Source organism: Lissotriton vulgaris, chromosome 2_1, assembly GCF_964263255.1.
Source record: "Lissotriton vulgaris chromosome 2_1, aLisVul1.2, whole genome shotgun sequence".
Lineage (NCBI taxonomy): Eukaryota > Metazoa > Chordata > Amphibia > Caudata > Salamandridae > Lissotriton > Lissotriton vulgaris.
The window spans coordinates 1,447,653,942-1,447,674,243 of NC_141687.1; the positions used below are offsets into that span (position 1 = coordinate 1,447,653,942).

General features: G+C 52.2%; 1 protein-coding gene across 3 annotated transcripts in view; it reads left to right on the plus strand.

The window, feature by feature from the left end:
• ZRANB3 (zinc finger RANBP2-type containing 3) overlaps nt 1-20,302 on the plus strand; it is an 881,708-nt gene that overhangs the window by 824,291 nt on the left and 37,115 nt on the right. The window lies entirely within an intron of this gene.

Consider the following 20,302-nt stretch of genomic DNA (forward strand, 5'->3'; position numbering starts at 1 on the left):
ATGATGTTCCAAGGTAACGTTAAAGTTCTATGACTGCTGGGAGGCTCACTGCTGAACCCCTAACTACCTTTTCTTTTGTCTGCTTACCACATATATCAACCTTTTATAGTCTCTGCTTTTTCCTCAAGTTTTCCTATACCTTTTTTGGATTTGATTCACGCTCTTGATTAAGACTTTGGATTTAAATTTTGTGGATAGTGTTAGAAGCTGAACTTTTGTCACACTTGAACTAGTGCTAAAAGTGACCCTGTGCTCAACTTATGAGTTTGTGACACAAGAGCATATACATATACACTCTAAAGTCGTTAGATGAGAGTCTAATGACCTTAAGATCTTAAACCTTTCAGCTGGGCAAGGCTTGCTTTTGTTCGCTGCCTGAAGTTAGTCTGAGTAATTCCTTCTTCGCAATTTTCTGGTACTCCAGATCCAGAGGAAGCACAACTTCCTCTGGGCTGCTCATGGAACAGAAATTGGAAATAAAGCAAGAGATTGCACTATTAGTCCAATATTGGTTCATTTTTTTGAAAGTGCTTCATATCTGGACCAGAGCTGCCCTAAAGGAAATCTTTTGCTATTGTGCAAACTTTGTTGTGTCTTCAGATCAGCAAGTCAAGTCAATCAATCATTAAGTCAATCAATCAGGGGGCTTGTAAAGTGCGACTACTCACCCAAAAGGGTCTCAAGGCTTGGGGGTGGGGGGGATGGTCCGTCGAAGGCACTATGGTTCAGTCGAAGAGCTGGATCTTGAGGTCCTTCCTGAGCAAGTCTGACTACTCGAACCTGTAAATCACTCAAGTACACTCAACATTCCTACGGTATGCCTGCCCTGCTAGAGGTGATTATTAATATGCTGTTGGAAGAGTCCAGATATTTATCTTGGTTGCTAGTGCTTGCAGCAGCAATGATCAAGAGACCCAGTGTTACCTTATGGAACATGACTGTTGCCCTCCATCCCTTGCCACACATCTTTCAAAGCATTCGTTTTTGAGGCCCTTCATCTTTCCTATTCCCAGTGGCCCACGCTGGGACCCTAATCTCTACTAGCTGCAGCACCAGCGCTCTTGCTGCTTCTGGCATGTCTATTAGCTTTGCTCTTTATTAGTGTATCAAAGACATTACATCCTACCAAAAATCAGAACCCTGTTTTTCAAGGATGAACAAATATTTGGCTAATTGGAAACCAACTCCATTCCTCACTGAGTTTTTTGTTTGATTCCATTCTACAAAGGGTACAGATATTTAGGAACTTGCATTCATAGTCACCAATGAGGCACTATTTACCCACTAAATTAACAATATCTCCTACAAGGCTGTTGTTACGAGTGATTGAAATGCTGTACTTTTTTGGAAGTTGACAAGCACACCATTCAACTTTCTGAACTGAGATTTCTGTTAGATTTGAAACACTGGTACCCAAGGCCTCTGCAAAACGCTTGACTAAACTGGTTCCACTTTTCTTCGTGCCAACAATTAAAATATTCTTGAAATTGTCCCAGTTGAATACAGTGACCGTTTGTCTCATCAAGAAGTAAAAACTACTTATGGGAGTCCATGACTTTTAGACAGACGTATCAGATGATTCCATCATTGTCTTGGCAGTATGGAAATGCAAAATAGCCTCCACAAGATTTTATGTGCTTCCAGATAGCCATGAAAAAGATGCAGTAAACAGGCAGATCAGTATCACTCCTACCACAACTATTTAAAAGGCACAGCCGCTATGGGAGATGTAAGAACAATTCTGAAAGTCTTGCGCGAAGAATCAGGCAGAACCTCTGAACCTCTTGGAGGTGGTGATGGAGGACATGCTTGTTTACAAACAAGTCAGTACCTCATTAGATGTCGATGTAACAGTCAACCAATATTGCCATTGCATTTCTAGAGATTACTTATTTTTTTTATTGTTTTATTCTTCCAGGTCTTAAGCCAGAAACAAAAAAAAGTTATTTATTGGCTTGCCTTTTACAGAAATGCTCGGTTTAGTCCACCACTCATCGACCTCACAAGGAAATTCAGCAGTGTGGCCTTAGATTCTACTGCCTTATTCAATTTTCCAAACGAACTGTCAGCTATCTTCCAAAGAGGCGATTCTCAGATTTCTTGGTCAGCTTGGGGCCTGCTGCACAGTTCAGTTTTTTTCTCTGTATGGATGTACTGCATATTTGCCTACTATCGTTTCTTTTCAGTTTAATGACTCATTGGGAACATTTGGAAGTTGCCGCCTTTAATTGGCTTTCATATTTTCCAAATACATTTATTTACATATAAAGATAAATGTATATAAAAATAGATGATCTAATGGGAAGTGTTTAAGACTCGTATGCAGGGTCATTTTAAGGATTTTGTGGGTCCAGGGTGGATGGTATTTTGGGCCCCTGTTCAGAACAGCTTTGAATTTATGATCTAATTTCAGCTTTTTCATGCCCTCTTTGGTCGGGTCACTATCCGTGCACAGGCCCATTCGGTCAAATTCTAAAGCTGTTACATTATATATTCAGGAATAGTGAGGTATGTTTTTAATATTGTAATACAGCAGCAGCTCACTAATGTTACTACAAATAATCACTCTGACACCCTCCTATTTTTCATACATGAGATTCTGTGTTTATCTAATAGAAACATTATTTATGGATGCCCACTTTGCCCATGCCTTAAAACGTATCTGCTCATATGCATGGGTGGCAACATTCAGTGTTCAGGAATTTAGTCTAAATTCCCAAAAAGAAGAACTAGATTTCAAGTAATGTTTACCCTTTAGGGAGGCATTCTTAGCAATCCATGCTGTGAAGAAAACAGCCTTCTTTCCCATAGCAAGAGTCTCATACTCTACTATGTGGTGCTTCCTAGCCATCATCTTCCAAGTACTCAGTTTAGTCCCTTCCACTCCATCTCCCATCCAGTGCTATGTGGGATCTAGCAAGGTTCATACCATGACGTGTGCTCTTGATCATCCACTTTTGCTCCCCACTAAAGATAATCAGTGATTGTAAGCTCCTCTACTGATTGTAGCTTATGACATCCATCCCTGCTTGAAGGAGAGTGCCCAAAACCTCAAGATGGCGGAAGCCCTCTAAGTTAATGCCGAGTTGATCTGCCTTTATCCTCCATCATTTGGCTTAGTGCCTTTCTGGCAGCCTGATGTTATTTGTTACCTGGGGTCAGAAACACACTGGGGTTGATGAGTAAGACCCGTGCAGAAGCAGTGGTAAGCGCAACCAGCCACCTGGTGGACTGACCACAGAGAGACCTACCCAGTGCGTGGCGATGCTTGGTATTCCAGATGGAGGATCCCAAGAATGCTAGGGGTAGCACACTTCACTTGCTAGGCTCTGGAGGGGAGGAGAAAGCTATTGCCATTGGGCTGTGTCTTGGAGAGGGTGTATTGAGGGTCGGCAACCAAATGTCCTTGTTTCGTTGTAGGACATTTTTCCTGATGCTGACAACACTGGGAGTTTTTGGAAGACCCAGACCTGACGCTATTGAATGATTTATGCTTGTAAAATTGTGTTTGAGGCATGTGCGGCTGTAGGTACGCATGCTTTGCATACTCCTGCCATCTTGTGTTGGGTCTGGATGTGTGCAAGTTGTTTTTCTTCGAAGAAGTCTTTCGAGTCACAAGATAGAGCGGTGACTTCTCTTGGTGAAAATGCACATAGGCATTCACTCTGTTGTTAGATTGTTTTCTTTCTGCCGTAGGGTTCGGATGTGTGTGCCTGCCTTTCGGTTTGACAACATCACAGTGCTCTTTTCAGTTCGCTCACTACCATCCCCTTGGTTGGTAATATTTTTGATTGCTTTTCCAATTTCTCTTGTGCATTGTTGTATACACTTTTCCATTGACCTGAGTTCTCCTGGAGGGCCTCATCTTTCAGGACCTCCTTTAGACTCCATCGTGTCACTCAAGAATGCCTTGCTGGTGATGGAACAGGCGTCCTTCCGTTATTGTCCTCGCTGCCATGTGAAGTATCCTCAGACCGACTTACATCAGGTCTGCAATCTTTGTCTGTCACCAGAACACAGTGAGGGTGTTTGCCTGCCGCTCCTTCCTTTGCTAGAAAACTCTTTGAGGCCATCGCACACGTTCGCTCGAGATGACACTGAAGAGCATTGAAGACACACCAGAGCTTTTTGGTCACATTGATGTCGTGGAAGAAGAGCACCCTCAAAGATTGTCATCAGAGGAAGAGGCTTTTTTCATTGAAGGCAGCTTGGGTTCCAACCTTGAAGTCACCCTTGAAATGGAGACTGTAACACCTGCTCAACAGTCAATGAGTACAGTACCCCCCAAGCCATTACGGTCAGCCTTTGGCCTTGGCTAAAAGATACTCAACCCCTCTGGAACACCATACAGAGGCTCTTGGTCCACCACTGCCTTCTGCCCATGATCCGCAGCATGGTACAAAAAAGAGTATACCCAATGTAATCACTGGGACCTGGGTAGATGATAGTACAAAAGTAGGGGGTCCCAGTGTGGAACCGTTTAGGAAAGAAAGGACACAATAGGAACTTTGAAAGAGAATAAGAACAATATAGATTCACTGTTGTATACTCACAATGAATCAAAACAGAAGATATGGTTCACAATTTAATGAAATCAAAAAGAAAGTTCGTTGGTTCACAAACGACAAAACAACAGAGCCCCAGGAAGGAGAGGGGGGGGGGAGCTTTTTGTGCAAGGTGGGTGTGCAGGTTACTGGGAAATTAGGAAGAGAGTGATGGTCAACGTGACCTGATTCATAAAATTGTTAGAACTCTGTTGGCTTATAAATTCAACCACACTTTTCACATGAATGTTCCAATAATTTCATCACATGCCATCATTAAAATAACCATTGTGGACAAATCAACATTGTGGTCAATTGCTGGCAAACAGGATTGTCGGCAACGTTTCGACCCCACAAGTTCTAGGTGACAATGTGACCTTAGGACGGGGTCTTCATCAGGACACAGGAGGGAGGGGCAAGGAACCTGGGGAACAGATGGCACAGGGTCAGTAAGTGAATAGAGTGACTGAGCCAACAAAGAGTGGCGATTACCGAGACAGAAATAATTTACCGTGATTGCCAATCGTCACGGTCAAAGACTACATGGTAAAGGTGGACGCTCCATGCGCGAGACAAAGGACCAATCGAACGGGGTCTCTGAAAGTGAAGAGACATCGAACTTCAAGGAGAGAGGGCAGAAGAGGTGGATACTCTAAATGCCACAGTGTGCTGAAAATTTAATTAACTCACTAAATTCCACTGTGCTAATCAATAGCGAGAAAACAAAGAGTGCGCCGCCTGGGATCGGTCGGCAATTGCCGTAACCTGTAAGGAAAGAAACCAACACTTAAAAACCGCCAGCAGTTCAGGAACCGCGATTCAACATATGCTGCTAGACATACAAAATGTGGCCAAGTGCAGTGAACTATAATCGTGGAGGGAAACAGGTACCGCTCGCAACACTCCGCAAAACTGATAAGGAGAGGCCCAACACCTGCTATTGCCCGGTATAAAACCTTAGTGGACACAGTTGGAGAACATCGCTGGACAGATAAGAAAAGGGCCCCACGCATGGTATTTTACGGTGAAGACCCGCAGCTGAGGAATTTACTCACCCTTTAGGCGCCTAGGTCGAAACAACGACAATCCCTCTTTAGGGCCTGTACCCTATGTACCCCCCCTCCCCTCAACTATGGTCACAGATGAACTCTCGCGGTGTCACAGCTAAATAAGGATAAATGGCTATGTTTTGAGAGAAAGACAGGGGCAGGCCTTTTCATAAACTAAGGACTTTGACTTTAGATTGTTATTATACAGAAGAATTATTGTGTTCCTAATATTTTCTCAGACCCTCTTGGTCCTTTTTCACACGAGCACCAATCTCTTCACTTCTTTTTCACGCTACTTGGTAGTAACCCCCTCAATATATGTTCAATTGTGTTCTTAAGTCAATGAGAATATGTTCTTAAGTCAATGAGAATATTTGCTGAACAGAAATTAAATGTTTTTCGGAACTAACCATATCAGTGGGTACTGTTTTCTATTGCAAATGTATTTGGCTACTGCTTCTCTGGTTTTCCATTGCAGGATTTAATCGCATAAAGAAAAATACTTGTCATTTATTGTAATATTTAGTATCAATGTCTAGGACCATTTTGTTTTCTGTACCAATTGATACCCAGGTTCTACGACTTTCTCTGGGTCACCCCATTTATAATAATGGTTTTCTTGAGCAGGGATTCCTGCGAGGGTTGTTTCATATGTTAATTGTATTGTATTGTGTTCATGTGTGCTTAGGATGTTTTCCTCACAACTTTTTAGTTTCACAAACCTAGGATATGTCAGAAAAAAAACTTTAGCTTGTAGTGAAGAATACATTGACAAACGAATTCAAGCCCAGGGGGATGGCAGCTTCCTGGGTCGTACTACGACAACCATTGATCTCATCTTGAATGACAAAATCAATAGGTTAGAAAGACTGGAAAAGAAATTGATCCAAACCAGGTTCCATGGTCATGTACTCACCCAATACCTTCAGGCAAATGTAATCCCAATAGGTCTATAAGTCCGGAATGAGCCGGCCATATTTTAGATAACCCCAAATTCAAGAGAAACTTTAGCTTCATTTCTAACAACTGCTCCAGGCACTGGATGGTGCTTGGGGTTGAAACGGCTCTTGAGGAGGTGGAACGCCTCATGAAGTAAATCGCTGACCTGAGAAAAGAAATTGTGGATGACAAAGCTCTTAATAACGCGAAAGAAGCTTTGCAGCGTTTAGAGAGGACAACCAAAGAGTTTGATACTTACACCCAATCAACCAAGCTAAACAAACTCGCTAAGGATTTAAAATTCTACGAAAAAAAGGCCATCGAACCCTACCTGGCACAACGGTATTATAAGCAAGAGACCCAAGGGAGGTTTTCCACAAGAGGACAAGGAGGCTATAGGAAATACACTACTTTCTCTGACTCCTCTGCCACCAGTAATTCAGATAACGAACAGGATAGACCCAGTACCAGCAGCACTACCTATCCCGAGTACCCAACCAGTTTTTTAGAGGAAGACCAAGGTGGGGGGGGGTTGGGTTACCGAGGGAGGGGTCGCTCTGGGGATGGCCCAGGGGACGTGCACAACCTACTTAGATTCAGGGCAGGGGCGGAGCCAAGAAACAGGTCCAGTTCCGCCAGGAAACGAACAGGGACATCCAAACCCGGCGCCAACATTACAGGTGGTATCTGAAAGAGACACGTTAGTAATAGATTCCTTACCTTAGAATTCCTTACCTTAGAATATCCCCAGGCGTCAGACTGAAACCGGAAAATTGTCCGTAGCAATACCCCTGTGCGCCGGCAGGCATTGCCCGCGGCTCCGCGTCCGTCGTCGGCGTCCCTAGCGCCGGAATGACGTCGTTGGAGTACTTAGACACCGCCCATGCGTGCTTACGTCAGTTCTTCTTTTTTCCTCACAGCTAGCGCAGATCCGGAGAAGCTCTACCCCTTAGTATTTTTTGACTAAACTTTTTGATCTTTTTGATCATCTCTCTACTCGAGTCTTCGACTCCAACGGTGCCGGTAGGGATGCCCGGGTTCAAACCCTGTTCCAGGTGCGACCGACTGATGCCGGTTACCGACCCCCATCGCCAGTGCCTCAAGTGTTTAGGCCTCGACCACGATGACCGCACCTGCTCCGACTGCCGGGCCCTGACGTCTAAGGCTAGGCGAGAGCAGTCTCGCAAGCGACTGGAGCTCCGGCAGTCGGCCCGCGCCGCACCTGGTCCCGGTCCCACGGGAGGTCGAGGGACAGGTCGCGGGTCGGAGCCCTCGCAGCTCCGGGTGTGGTCATCGGTCATCAGGATCCAAGTCCTCAGGTAAGAGGCATAAGAGGTCGGAGAGACATCATCGTTCCTCCGACCCACCCCGACGCTCGCACGATGCGGCCGGGGGTTCGGGTGACACCACCCACGCGGCTCCGTCGCAGTTGTCGCCGCCTGCCCCACACCTTCGGGTCCCTGGGCAAAACGCGACGCCTGAGGAGATTGAGCGGTACCTCATGGCCTTGAGGTCCCTCCCTCCTCAGCCGGGTTCCGTGGCGCCTCCGGGCCCAACGGCCCCGGCTGGAGGGCCTAGCGGGTCGGGTGCTTCGGCTCCGACGCCGTCAGGTGCTTCGGCCCCAGCGCCGCCGGCGACTTCAGTCCCGGCGCCGCAGGCCCTCTCTGGATCCGCTTCTGGATCCGGGTTGTCGCCAGTCGACCTCACGACCTCGCCGACGCCGGCCCTACGGGTGTCGCCCCCGGCGCCTGCTATGGGTGCCGTCCCCGATCCTACCCCCGGTCCGGTTCTGGCGCCGGAGCGGCCCCGATGGGCGCCGCATCCGATGGCATTTGGAGATTTCTATTTCCATGAACGAGACCCATCTGTTGAGCCTGTACTACAGGAGATGGATAACAAGGGTGATTGGGAGGGGTCTGAGGACCCTCTGGCACGGGAGTGCCAGTCACCACAGGACTGGACATATGAGCTTGGGGAGGCCAGTGGCCAGACACTGGATTTGCCTCCCCTCCCACCGTGGCTACGGAGGAGGGTGCTGCTTATTGTGTAGTGTTGACACGGGCAGCCAAGGCCTTAAACCTTGAGCTCCCTGTCGCGGCCGTGAGGACTAACCTCCTCACAGAGGTCCTTAAACCGCAGGCAAGCTCCAGTGAGCCTCCGCTGCCGTTTAATGAGGCATTGTGTGACGTTCTTGTGGGCACTCGGTCCAAGCCCGCCACAGGTCCGTCTGTGGATAGGAACGTGGCCAGACGCTACCTCCCGGCCCCGGCGACCCTTGCTTTTTGTCCACCCACACCACCCCCGAGAGCCTGGTCATCCAGGCCTCCACTTCCCAGACCTCATTCCCGACGGCCCCGCCCGATCGGGAATCCAAGAGGTATGAGCAGTTCGGGAAGAAGGTGTTCTCGTCCCTCAGTTTGGGACTGCGGTCAGTTAATACCGCATGCCTCTTGGGCCGCTATACCCACACCCTGTGGGACGCGGTCGCGGACGTGCTGCCACAATGTCCGGAGGAGGTCGGGGTAAAACTCACCCAAACCCTTGCGGAGGGTTGAGATGCAGCGAGGTATTCCATCCGATGTGAGCTGGATACCACGGACTCACTGGGCAGGGCGATGGCAACGACAGCGGCGGTTCGACGCCACGCCTGGTTGAGGTCCGCCAACTTTTCGGCCGATGTCCAGGCCACTCTGCTGGACATGCTGTTTGATGGCCGTCGCCTCTTTGGCGAGAAGGCAGACCATGCGCTTGAGCGATTTAAGGACTCCAGGGCTACGGCCAAGTCCTTGGGCCTCTCGGCCCCTTACCAGCAAACTGATGCCGTTCGCTCCTTTCGTGGCCAAGGAACGGGCGCCCCCACACGTCCTGCCAGCCACGTGCCGCAGAATGTCCAACAGCGCAGTGGCGGCCGTGGAAACCGCCGTGGCGGCGGTCGGGGACAACAGGGCGGCCAGTCCACACCTTCCCCCGCAGCACCTGCCTCAAAACCCTCCTATCCGTGCTTTCAGGCCCATGTGACGCCAGTGGGGGGCAGGGTTCGCCATCACCTCTTCCACTGGCGCACAGTCACGTCGGACAGGTGGGTGCTGCAAATCGTCCGAAGGGGCTACTCCCTCCCCTTCGAGGCGACCCCTCCAGCCATGCCACCGCAATTCCACCGTGTGTCGGGGGATCACTTGCAACTTCTGCAAGAGGAAGTCACGGCCCTCTTGTCCAAGGGGGCCATCGAACGCGTTCCTGGGCCAGTAGGGTGTGGTTGTTACTCCCACTACTTTCTGGTACCCAAGAAGGACAAAGGGGGCCTACGCCCTCAATCAATCAATCAGTGACATTTGTAAAGCGCGCTACATACCCGTAGGGTCTCAAGGCGCTGGGGGGGGGGGGGGGGGGGTGCCGCTACTGCTCGAACAGCCAGGTCTTCAGCTTCTTCCTGAAGGAGAGGTGGTCTTGGGTCAGGCGCAGGTCGGTCGGGAGGGAGTTCCAGGTCTTGGCGGCCAGGTAGGAGAAGGACCTTCCTCCTGTAGTCGCTCTTCGGATGCGGGGGACGGCGGCGAGGGCGTGGTTGGCTGATCGGAGGTGGCGTTTGGGAGCGTAGAAGTTGACTCGGCTGTTGAGGTAGCTCGGGCCTTGGTCGTGTAGGGCTTTGTGTGCGTGGGTGAGGAGGCGGAAGGTCACTCTCTTGCTGACGGGGAGCCAGTGGAGGTCTCTCAGATGTCCGGAGATGTGGCTGGTTCGTGGGATGTCGAGGATGAGTCTGGCTGAGGCGTTTTGGATCCGCTGGAGTCTCTTCTGGAGCTTGGCGGTGGTGCCGGCGTAGAGGGCGTTGCCGTAGTCCAGTCGGCTGGTGACGAGGGCCTGGGTGACGGTCTTCCTGGTCTCTGTGGGGATCCACCAGAAGATCTTCCGTAGCATGCGTAGGATGTTGAAGCACGACGAGGAGACGGCGTTGACTTGCCTGGTCATGGAGAGGGAGGAGTCCAGGATGAAGCCCAGGTTGCGTGCATGGTCTGTCGGTTTGGGTGCGGTGCCCAGGGCGGGGGGCCACCAGGAGTCGTCCCAGGCGGAGGGTGAGGAGCCCAGGATGAGGACCTCCGTCTTGTCCGAGTTCAGCTTCAGGCGGCTGGTCGTCATCCACTCGGCTACCTCTTTCATCCCTTCGTGTAGGTTGGCTCTGGCGGCGGCGGGGTCGTTGGTCAGGGAGAGGATCAGCTGGGTGTCGTCGGCGTAGGAGATTATGCTGAGGTTGTGTTTGCGTACGATGGCCGCGAGGGGGCTCATGTAGACGTTGAAGAGGGTGGGGCTCAGAGAAGATCCTTGGGGGACGCCGCAGATGACTTCGGAGGCCTCTGACTTGTATGGTGGTAGGCGGACTCTCTGTGTTCTTCCGCCGAGGAAGGAGATGATCCATTCCAGCGCCTTGTCCTGGATTCCGACGTTGCTGAGGCGCCGTACTAGGGTGCGGTGGCAGACCGTGTCGAAAGCCGCGGAGAGGTCTAGGAGGATGAGGGCCGCTGTTTCTCCATTGTCCATCAGGGCCCGGATGTCATCGGTGGCGGCGATGAGGGCGGTCTCGGTGCTGTGATTGGCTCGGAAGCCGGACTGTGAGGGGTCGAGGGATCCGTTCGTCTCGAGGAAGGCGGCCATCTGCTTGTTGACGGTCTTCTCGATGACTTTGGCTGGAAACGGGAGAAGCGAGATGGGGCGGTAATTCTTGAGGTCGGTGGGGTCCGCTGTTGGTTTCTTGAGTAGAGCACTGAGTTCGGCGTGCTTCCAGCTCTTCGGGAAGGTGGCGGTGTTGAAGGATGTGTTGATGATGTCTCGCAGGTGGGGTGCGATGACAGCGTCGGCCTTGTTGAAGACGTGGTGAGGGCAGGGGTCGGTCGGTGATCCGGAGTGGATGGAGTTCATTGTGCGGATGGTGTCTTCGGTGCTGATCGGGGTCCAGGCGTGGAGGGTGGTGGTGGGGGGTGGTTGTTCGGTCATGGTGTGCGTTGGTTGGTTATCGAAGCTGCTGTGTATGTCTGTGATCTTGTTGTGGAAGTATGAGGCGAGGGAGTTGCAGAGGTCTTGCGATGGGGTGATGTCGTTGTTTCCTGCGCTGGGGTTGGACAGCTCTTTCACGATGTTGAAGAGTTCCTTGCAGTTGTGTGCGTTGTTGTCCAACCGGTCCTTGAATGCTGTTTTCTTGGCGGCGCGGATCAGCTGGTGGTGCTTCCGGGTGGCCAGCTTGAGGGAGGTCCTGTTGTCCGGTGTCGGTTCCCTTTTCCAGACTTTCTCGAGGGCTCGGCAGTTCTTCTTGGAGCTCTTGAGTTCGTCGTTGAACCATGGGGCCTTCTTGCTGCCGGGTCTGCTGGGCGGGGTCCTCAGTGGGGCGAGTTCGTCCGCGCAGTTGCTGATCCACTTCGTGAGGTTGTCAGCGGCCTGGCTGGGGTTCGCTGAGCTGGCAGGAGGGTGCTGGCTCAGGGAGGTGGCGAGCTGGTCTGCTGTGATCTTGTTCCAGCCTCTGCGGGCGGCCTGTTGCTGGTGATGGTGGGTCGTCGTTCTCTTGAAGGTGAAGTGGACGCAGCTGTGGTCCGTCCATTGAAGCTCTGTGGCGTGGCTGAAGTCGATGTCTGTGCTGGATGAGAAGACGGCGTCGAGTGTGTGTCCGGCAAGGTGGTTGGGGGTGGACACCAGTTGCTTGAGTCCCAGGTTGGCGAGGTTGTCGAGCAGGGTGGTGGTGTTGTGGTCGTTGTTGTTCTCCAGGTGGAAGTTGAGGTCTCCCAGGAGGATGTAGTCAGCGGAGGGGAGGGCAAGCGGGCTGACGAAGTCGGCGATGTCCTCGCTGAATTGTGTGCGTGGTCCCGGGGGTCGGTAGATCAGGGTGCCTCTGAGGGTGGTGTTCGGGTTGGTGTGGATCTGGAAATGCAGGTGTTCGGCGCTGGTCAGGGTGTTGTCGGTGCTGGTCGTGAGACGGATGGTGTTCTTGTGGATGATGGCGACGCCTCCTCCCATCTGGTTGGCGTTGCGGTCCCTCCGGACGATCTTGTAGCCCTCTGGGATAGCGATGGCGATGTCGGGAGCTGACGAGGCGTTCATCCAGGTCTCCGTGAGGAAGGCAACGTCAGGGGCTGTGGCGTCCAGGAGGTTCCAGAGTTCGATGGCGTGTCTGTGGACGGAGCGGGTGTTGAGCAGGATGCACTTGAGGTGGGTACTGCTGGTGTTCGGCTTGGTGGGTGCGGGGCAGGATCGGATGCATGAGAACTTGCAGGCGTGGCAGCTGAAAGGTCCGTTGGTACGTCTAGGAGTGGCTTGATGGCATTCTGGGTGTCGGCCGGTGTTGAGAGCGCTGAGGGTGGCGGCTGAGTACGTCAGGCGGGTCGGTCGGGGTCTTCGAGGTCCAGGGGTCCTGGCGCTGGTCGCGATCCGGTCGCGGACGGGCGCAGACGGGCTTACCTTTGGCGCGCCTTCGGCGCACAATCGGCGCGCCCGCTGCGCGTGACCGCTGCGCGTTCGCCCGGTCGCCATTTAAGGCGAAGTGCGCGGGTGGGCGGAGCAGCTGGGAGGCGGGAGCGGGGAGGGTTACAGAAGACAAAAGGGGCGGGGACAAGCGGCGGTGGCGGGAAGGGAGGGCGGGGGGCGGCGCGGTAGGTGGACAACAAGGAAGGAGGGCAAACACGGGAAGAAAATGCTAAATCAAACAAACAGGCACAAATTTCCGCAAAAAACAGAGGAAAAAGAGAGTTAAACAAAGTAAAACAAAACAAGCACAAAAAACGGTCAAAAGAAGGGAAAAAACGCTCGCAGCGGCGTCAGCCGGCAAACGAGGCAGCAGCGAGGCAGAGGGCAGGCAAGGGGCACACGCAGCAGCTGGTGGCCGTGCGGCGCGGGGGTGTCCCACAAGTGGGTCACACTCACCTGCGTCGCACGGTCGCCATTTAAGGCCAAGTGCGCGGGTGGGCGGAGCAGCTGGGAGGCGGGAGCGGGGAGGGTTACAGAAGACAAAAGGGGCGGGGACAAGCGGCGGTGGCGGGAAGGGAGGGCGGGGGGCGGCGCGGTAGGCGGACAACAAGGAAGGAGGGCAAACACGGGAAGAAAATGCTAAATCAAACAAACAGGCACAAATTTCCGCAAAAAACAGAGGAAAAAGAGAGTTAAACAAAGTAAAACAAAACAAGCACAAAAAACGGTCAAAAGAAGGGAAAAAACGCTCGCAGCGGCGTCAGCCGGCAAACGAGGCAGCAGCGAGGCAGAGGGCAGGCAAGGGGCACACGCAGCAGCTGGTGGCCGTGCGGCGCGGGGGTGTCCCACAAGTGGGTCACCTAGCTTGGATCTACGGAACGTCAACGGCTTCCTCCGGAAGGAGAAGTTCAAAATGCTGACACTGGCTCAGGTCTTTGCTGCCCGGGACCCAGGAGACTGGATGGTAGCGTTGGACTTGCAGGACGCTTATTTCCACATCCCCGTCCTGCCGGCCCACCTGCGCTACCTGCGGTTCACGGTAGGCCACAAGCACTTTCAGTTTAGCGTGCTCCCCTTCGGCCTTACCAGTGCCCCATGGGTGTTCACAAAAGTGATGGTGGTGGTCGCAGTTCATCTGCGCAGGTTAGGGGTTTCAGTCTTCCCCTACCTCGACGACTGGTTGTTGAAGGCGGGTTCGCCCTAGACAGTTGTCAGCCACCTCCAGACGACGGCAGACCTCCTGCACCAGCTGGGGTTCTCCATCAATGTGCCGAAGTCGCACCTGTACCCCTCTCAGAAGCTCCTTTTCATCAGAGCGGTTCTCGACTCGGCGCAGTTTCGGGTTTACCCCCTCCGAACGGCGGGTCGGGATATACAGGCTCTGATTCTGATCTTTCAGTCTTTATCCCGAGTCTCGGTCAGGTTGACGCTGCAGCTTCTGGGGCTGATGGCTTCCGGCATCCTTCTGTGCATCACGCCCGTTGACGGATGCGGGCTCTGCAGTGGGACCTGAAGTTTCAGTGGGCCCAGCATCAGGGCAACCTATCCGACCATGTCCTGATCTCGGACGGCACTGCGAGACAGCTGCACTGGTGGCTCACGGACCGCGATTGGGTCAGAGGCAGATCCCTCTCCCTTCCCCAACCGGAGCACGTAGTTGTTGACGGACGCGTCCCTCCAGGGCTGGGGAGGCCACATGGGAGAGGCGGAGATCAGAGGCCTCTGGTCTCCGGCGGAGTCCCGGCTCCATATCAACCTCTTGGAGCTGCGGCCGATTCGTCTGGCACCGAGGGCATTCCTCCCCTCTGTCCGGGGAAGTGTAGTGCAGGCGTTCACGGACAACACCACCGCCATGTGGTACTGCAACCAACAGGGCGGGCTGGGGTCGTGGACCCTCTGCCAGGAGGCTCTGCGCCTTTGGCAGTGACTGGTACATCAGGGTGTGACGCTTTTCGTCGCGAGTGGAGTTGCGGCCTGTTGTACGCCTTTCCGCCTATACCACTTCTGCCCAGAGTGCTGAAGAAGATCAAGCGCGACCGGGCACAAGTCATCCTTGTGGCTCCGGACTGGGCACGAAGGTACTGGTATCCCGAGCTACTCAGTATGTCAGTCGATCCCCCGATTCGCCTGCCTCTTCAGGAGGACCTTCTGTCGCAGCAGCAGGGGACGGTCCTCCACCCGAACCTGTCCAGTCTCCACCTCCATGCTTGGAGATTGAGCGGCGGCAGTTGAGGCCATTTGACTTGCCTCCTGAAGTCTGTAACATCATTCTGGCAGCCAGGCGTCCCTCCACAAAGTCGGTATACGCCTGCAGGTGGAACAGATTTGTGGCATGGTGCACAGCAAAGGCTGTGGATCCTCTCTCTGCCCCTCTCTCTGAAGTTCTTCTCTTCCTTCTTTCTCTTGCACAGCAGGGCTCTGCTCTGGGGACTATCAAGGGCTATCTTTCTGCCCTTTCAGCCTTCCTAAGGCTGCCTGATCAACCATCTTTGTTCAAGTGCCCTGTTGTAAATCGATTCCTGAAAGGCATCACACACACGTTTCCACCTGTTCCCTTCGTGATGCCTCAGTGGGACTTAAACCTGGTTCTCACTTTCTTGATGTGCGCTTCCTTTGAGCCACTTCACAACTGTCCTATCCGCCTTCTTACTCTGAAGACTGCCTTCCTGGTTGCCATCACCTCTGCCAGGAGAGTGAGTGAGCTCCAGGCTCTGTCCTCTAAACCTCCTTTCCTTTCTGTCCATCCGGACAGGGTTGTGTTGTGGACAAAACTCTCTTTCCCGCCCAAGGTAGTCGCAGCCTTCCACATCGGGCAGTCTATCACTTTGCCCACCTTCTTTCCGCCTCCGCATTCCTCAAAGGAGGAAGAGCGGCTCCACCGTCTGGACCCAAAACGTGCGCTCTCATTCTATTTGGATTGCACACACCAGTTACGGTGGATGACCAACTCTTTGTTGGTTACGTGGGCGCTAAGAAGGGACGGGCGGTGCACAAACGGACCATCTCTCGGTGGATTGTGTTGTGCATCCAAGCGTGCTACTCCTTGGCTAAAAAGGAACCTCCTGTTGGGCTTAGGGCCCATTCCACTCGGGCCACGGCGACTACCACTGCCCTGGGCCGAGGAATCCCCTTGCAGAACATTTGTCAGGCAGCTACGTGGGCCTCGCTGCACACGTTTGCAAGACACTACTGCCTGGATAGCCAAGTCCGGAGGGATGGCTTCGTTGGCCGTTCCGTCCTCCAGGACTTTCTGGTGTGATTATTGGTTCGCAGACCCACCACCGGGGTTGGTATTGCTGGGGTATCTATTCTAAGGTAAGGAATCTTATCACTAACGTGTCTCTTTCAGATGCACAAGTTACTACTTGTGTAACATTAGTTAGTGATAGATTCCTTACCGACCAACCCATCCACTCCGTTCTGCGAACCGATATCTAGGGTTAAGTTCATCCCCTTTCAGGGCCCTAGTTTCAATGGCACCAGTGTTGGTTTTTAGCATGGCTCTGCGTTTCTGGCGCGGAAAAGCTGTGTCTAAGAACTGACGTCAGCACGCGGAGGCGGCGTCTAAGTACTCCGACGACGTCATCACGGCACCGACGACGGACGCGGAGCCGCAGACGACGCCTACCGACGCGCAAGGGTACTGCTACGCAAACATTTCCGGATCCAGTCTGACGCCTGGGGATATTCTAAGGTAAGGAATCTATCACTAACTAATGTGGTAACTTGTGCTTAAATGCCACGCTTGGGGGCTAGCTCCTCTCAGGCCTGTGACACTATCTTCGACGCATGAGAATGTCCTCATGATGGAAAAGACTCAGTTCTGTTTTAGGCCAAGTGTCACTCGAAGTATCCAAGAACAGACCTCCATCTAGTCTGTAACCTCTCCTTGTCTACCGAACATCAGGGCAACTCCTGCATGTCTTGTCTTTCTTTTTGTAACAAAAAGACCCTTGGGAACTGTTTAGCCCGCCGTATTGCCTCGCCTCAATGATGGTGTGTCAGTAGGAGAACACCCCCAACCTCTTTTGGGACCGAGGGCGAACAGCAGCAGGAGACAACAGGCGCCGAAGTAGAGGTATCGTTGGCTGAGAATTCCATTTCTGAAGTCAAGGAGGACGAGCCCCCACAGGTACTACGCCCAACTAAAGTGGCTGCAGGGAGTAATACTAGTCAACAGACTGCTTCTCTGCATCATTTACGCTCAAGGAGGTTAGAGCCTCAATCTCTCATGGCACTCATGAGGCCTCTGGTCCACCACTGCCACAAGGCAATTGTCTGCACCGAGTAGAGGGCTTGGACCTGAAACTGACCCACTTTTTGGCTCTGAAGTCCACTTCCAGGCCTTTCTGTCAACCTCAACCACCCCATCGGCTCCTGCCCCGAAAACAGCCTTGCAACCTGCCGTTGAGCCAAAGCACTCAGATCCGAAACCCAGATTGGCACCGTATGTGCATCGAACACTGGTGGCTCTGAAAATCACAGCATCCACGCCTTCCGCCGTCTTCAATGGCTTTGAACAGCTGATCGTCCAGCACCTTCATGAGGAGCTCGAAGCCAAACAGCAGCATATCCACATTCAACCTGGCACCGGTCTGGTCCTAGCAAATCCTCCCGACAAGCCCAAAGATCCTGTTCCTCTCGAGAGGAAATTATTTCGCCTTAAACACACCTTCAGAGCTAACGCCCAGGAAGCATCGGCCTCACGATAGGGACACCACCCCACCTCCTCAACTCCTCCTCTTCCTCTCCCTCCTGTACCATTCCCCACTAGGCCCACGTCTCCACTACTGCCCATGGAGCATATACCAGCATCTCTCACCTCGGGATCTCTTCCTTTCGAGGGGAGTCCAAGGTCTTCCTATGACCCATATTACTTGCCTTATGATACCCACCCCCATGTGGAACCCTGTAATAGCTGTGATGTAGAGTCCCCAGCTGACATTGACCGGGATCTTTATCTGGCTAAGCCTTCATCCCCAGATGATACCACTTCATACCATGAAGTTCTTCTGCGTGCAGCCAGCTTTCACAAGGTGGAGATGCACAAGCAACCTGAAGAGGACTTCCTACTAGAGACCCTCACCTCCACAAGTCAATGCAATATCGGCCAATGCTCAAGGGTATGCTTCGACCCATGCATGACATCTTTGAGGAGCCAGTGAAGGAGCATGTTGTCACCCCCAGGATAGAAACGAAATATAAGGCATCCCCCTCTAACCTCCCCACCCAACTTTACATCAGGGACCAGCTTCCCATGACTCACTGGTCATAAATAAAGCATTCAAACGTGCTAATTCCCAGGTGATGCTACCCCTCCCGACCGAGAGCAAAAAGATTGATGTGGCAGGCAAATGTGTCACTGCCTATTCTGCCACTCATTGGCAGATTGCTAATTCAGTGAGCTTTCTCTCTCAGTACAACCGCGCCCACTGGCTTAAAATGGAAAACTTGATCCAACACCTTCCAAGTTGGCAGCCCAAGGGAAAAACAGTTTGAACACCAACATTAGAAGTACTTTGGATACAGCAGACACTGCTGGGCGAAGTGTTAGCACCAGTGTCCTCCGTCGCTGGCAGGCATGGCTGCGTCAGTCTCGCTTCAAACTGGAGGTTCAACAACATCTTTTCACCTTGCCTTTCAATGGTGAAACACCTCTTTGGTATGTGCAGCTCCTTTCACTGCACACCATATCATGGGGGGGGGGGTGCTAAACCACCACTCAAAGACCTCAACCTCCTTCCCCAGACAGCAGCAACAGAACTCGGGGTGGATACAGAGGCAACAATGACAGAGGCAGGGGAAAAGGCACAGGCCCTCTGCACCTGCTAAACAGTGACTCCCTTCCCCTCCCCTCCCCTCCCCTCCCAGACCGTCCCACAGCTGTAGGGAGAAGATCACGGGGATTTCTGCCCTGTTGAGCAGAGATCACCTCAAATCAGTGGGATCTAGATTAAGCAAAAGCTATTCGCCAGGCAGGCTTCAGAGAGAAAGTTTCTACGACGGACCAGGTCTTTCGGCTTGCCCTCATCCATTGGAAAACGGTACAGTTGGGGGGTGGCAGCCTCTATACTGTATTCGTGGACCTGAGGGCAGCGTTCGACCTGGTCCCCCGTAAAAAACTATGGGACGTACTAGCCAGATTGGGTGTCCCCAAGGGCCTGTTGGAGATGATTGTTCATCTCCACACTGACAATTTTGCTCAAGTAAGGTGTGGTAAGGATGGCGTTTTGTCAAACAGGTTCCCCGTTGACAGGGGGGTAAGGCAGGGCTGTGTACTTGCACCAACCCTGTTCTGCCTCTACGTCAACGGGGTTATCCCGCACCTCAATGGGGTGGCCAACTCTGACGCTCCAAAGCTAGCAGGATCTAGAGTACCGGCGATTATGTACGCCGATGATACCTTGTTGCTCTCTAACTCCATGATGGGTATCCAGAGAGTACTCGATGGTTTTGTGGGTTTCTGTGGGGAATATGGTCTAGAAATTAATACCTCAAAGACAAAATTTATGGTGTTTAACCCCCCCCCAAAACTCCGATCCTCCCCAACTGTTGAACATAAGAGACTGGAAAGGGTGAGGACCTTCGAGTATCTAGGAATTATCCTAAATGAAAGAATGACCTGGAGCACCCATCAAGAGAAAGCACTGCTCAAATTGACTCAGTACTCGGGTGGCATCACGAAGCTACTGTGTAATAACAAGTCATCCATCCGGCCTGTGGGCCCACTACTGCAGATTTACAGGGCACAGGCAAGGGGGGCTGCCATGTATGGGTGCGAGCTTTGGGGCCATTTACCCTCCCAGGATTTGTTAAAAGAGGAGAATAAGTTTATCCGGAGGATTGTAGCCCTTCCCCCAAGCACTCCCCTTGTCCCGCTAAGGATGGATCTTGGGATGCGACCCCTTAACGAAGAACTGGCGTTCTGACCATTAGCATATTGGCTCAGGATATGGTCTGTCCCGGAACTAAAGAGCTACAGACAAGGACTTCAAGAGGTACTTGCAATCCCTAACGCAGGAGAAATTAAATGGCTGAAATTTATAAAAACAGAGCTGGAGGGCCTGGGCCTTCTGAAATTGTGGTCCGACCCCATAACCACCTGCCCACTGTTTCCCAAAAAGCTATTGGCAAAAACATACCTTGAATGCAAACTAAAGGCACTCTATCGCCATCAAAATAATGGGACACTAACTGATTCATTCCTTCGGACTAAGGACACTTATATTTTTGAGCCAGTACTAAATAATCTCTATCCCTCCCTGCTCAGGAAGCTCTATTTACAATGGAGACATGGGTCCCTTCCACTACGAGTATTCACAAATAAGT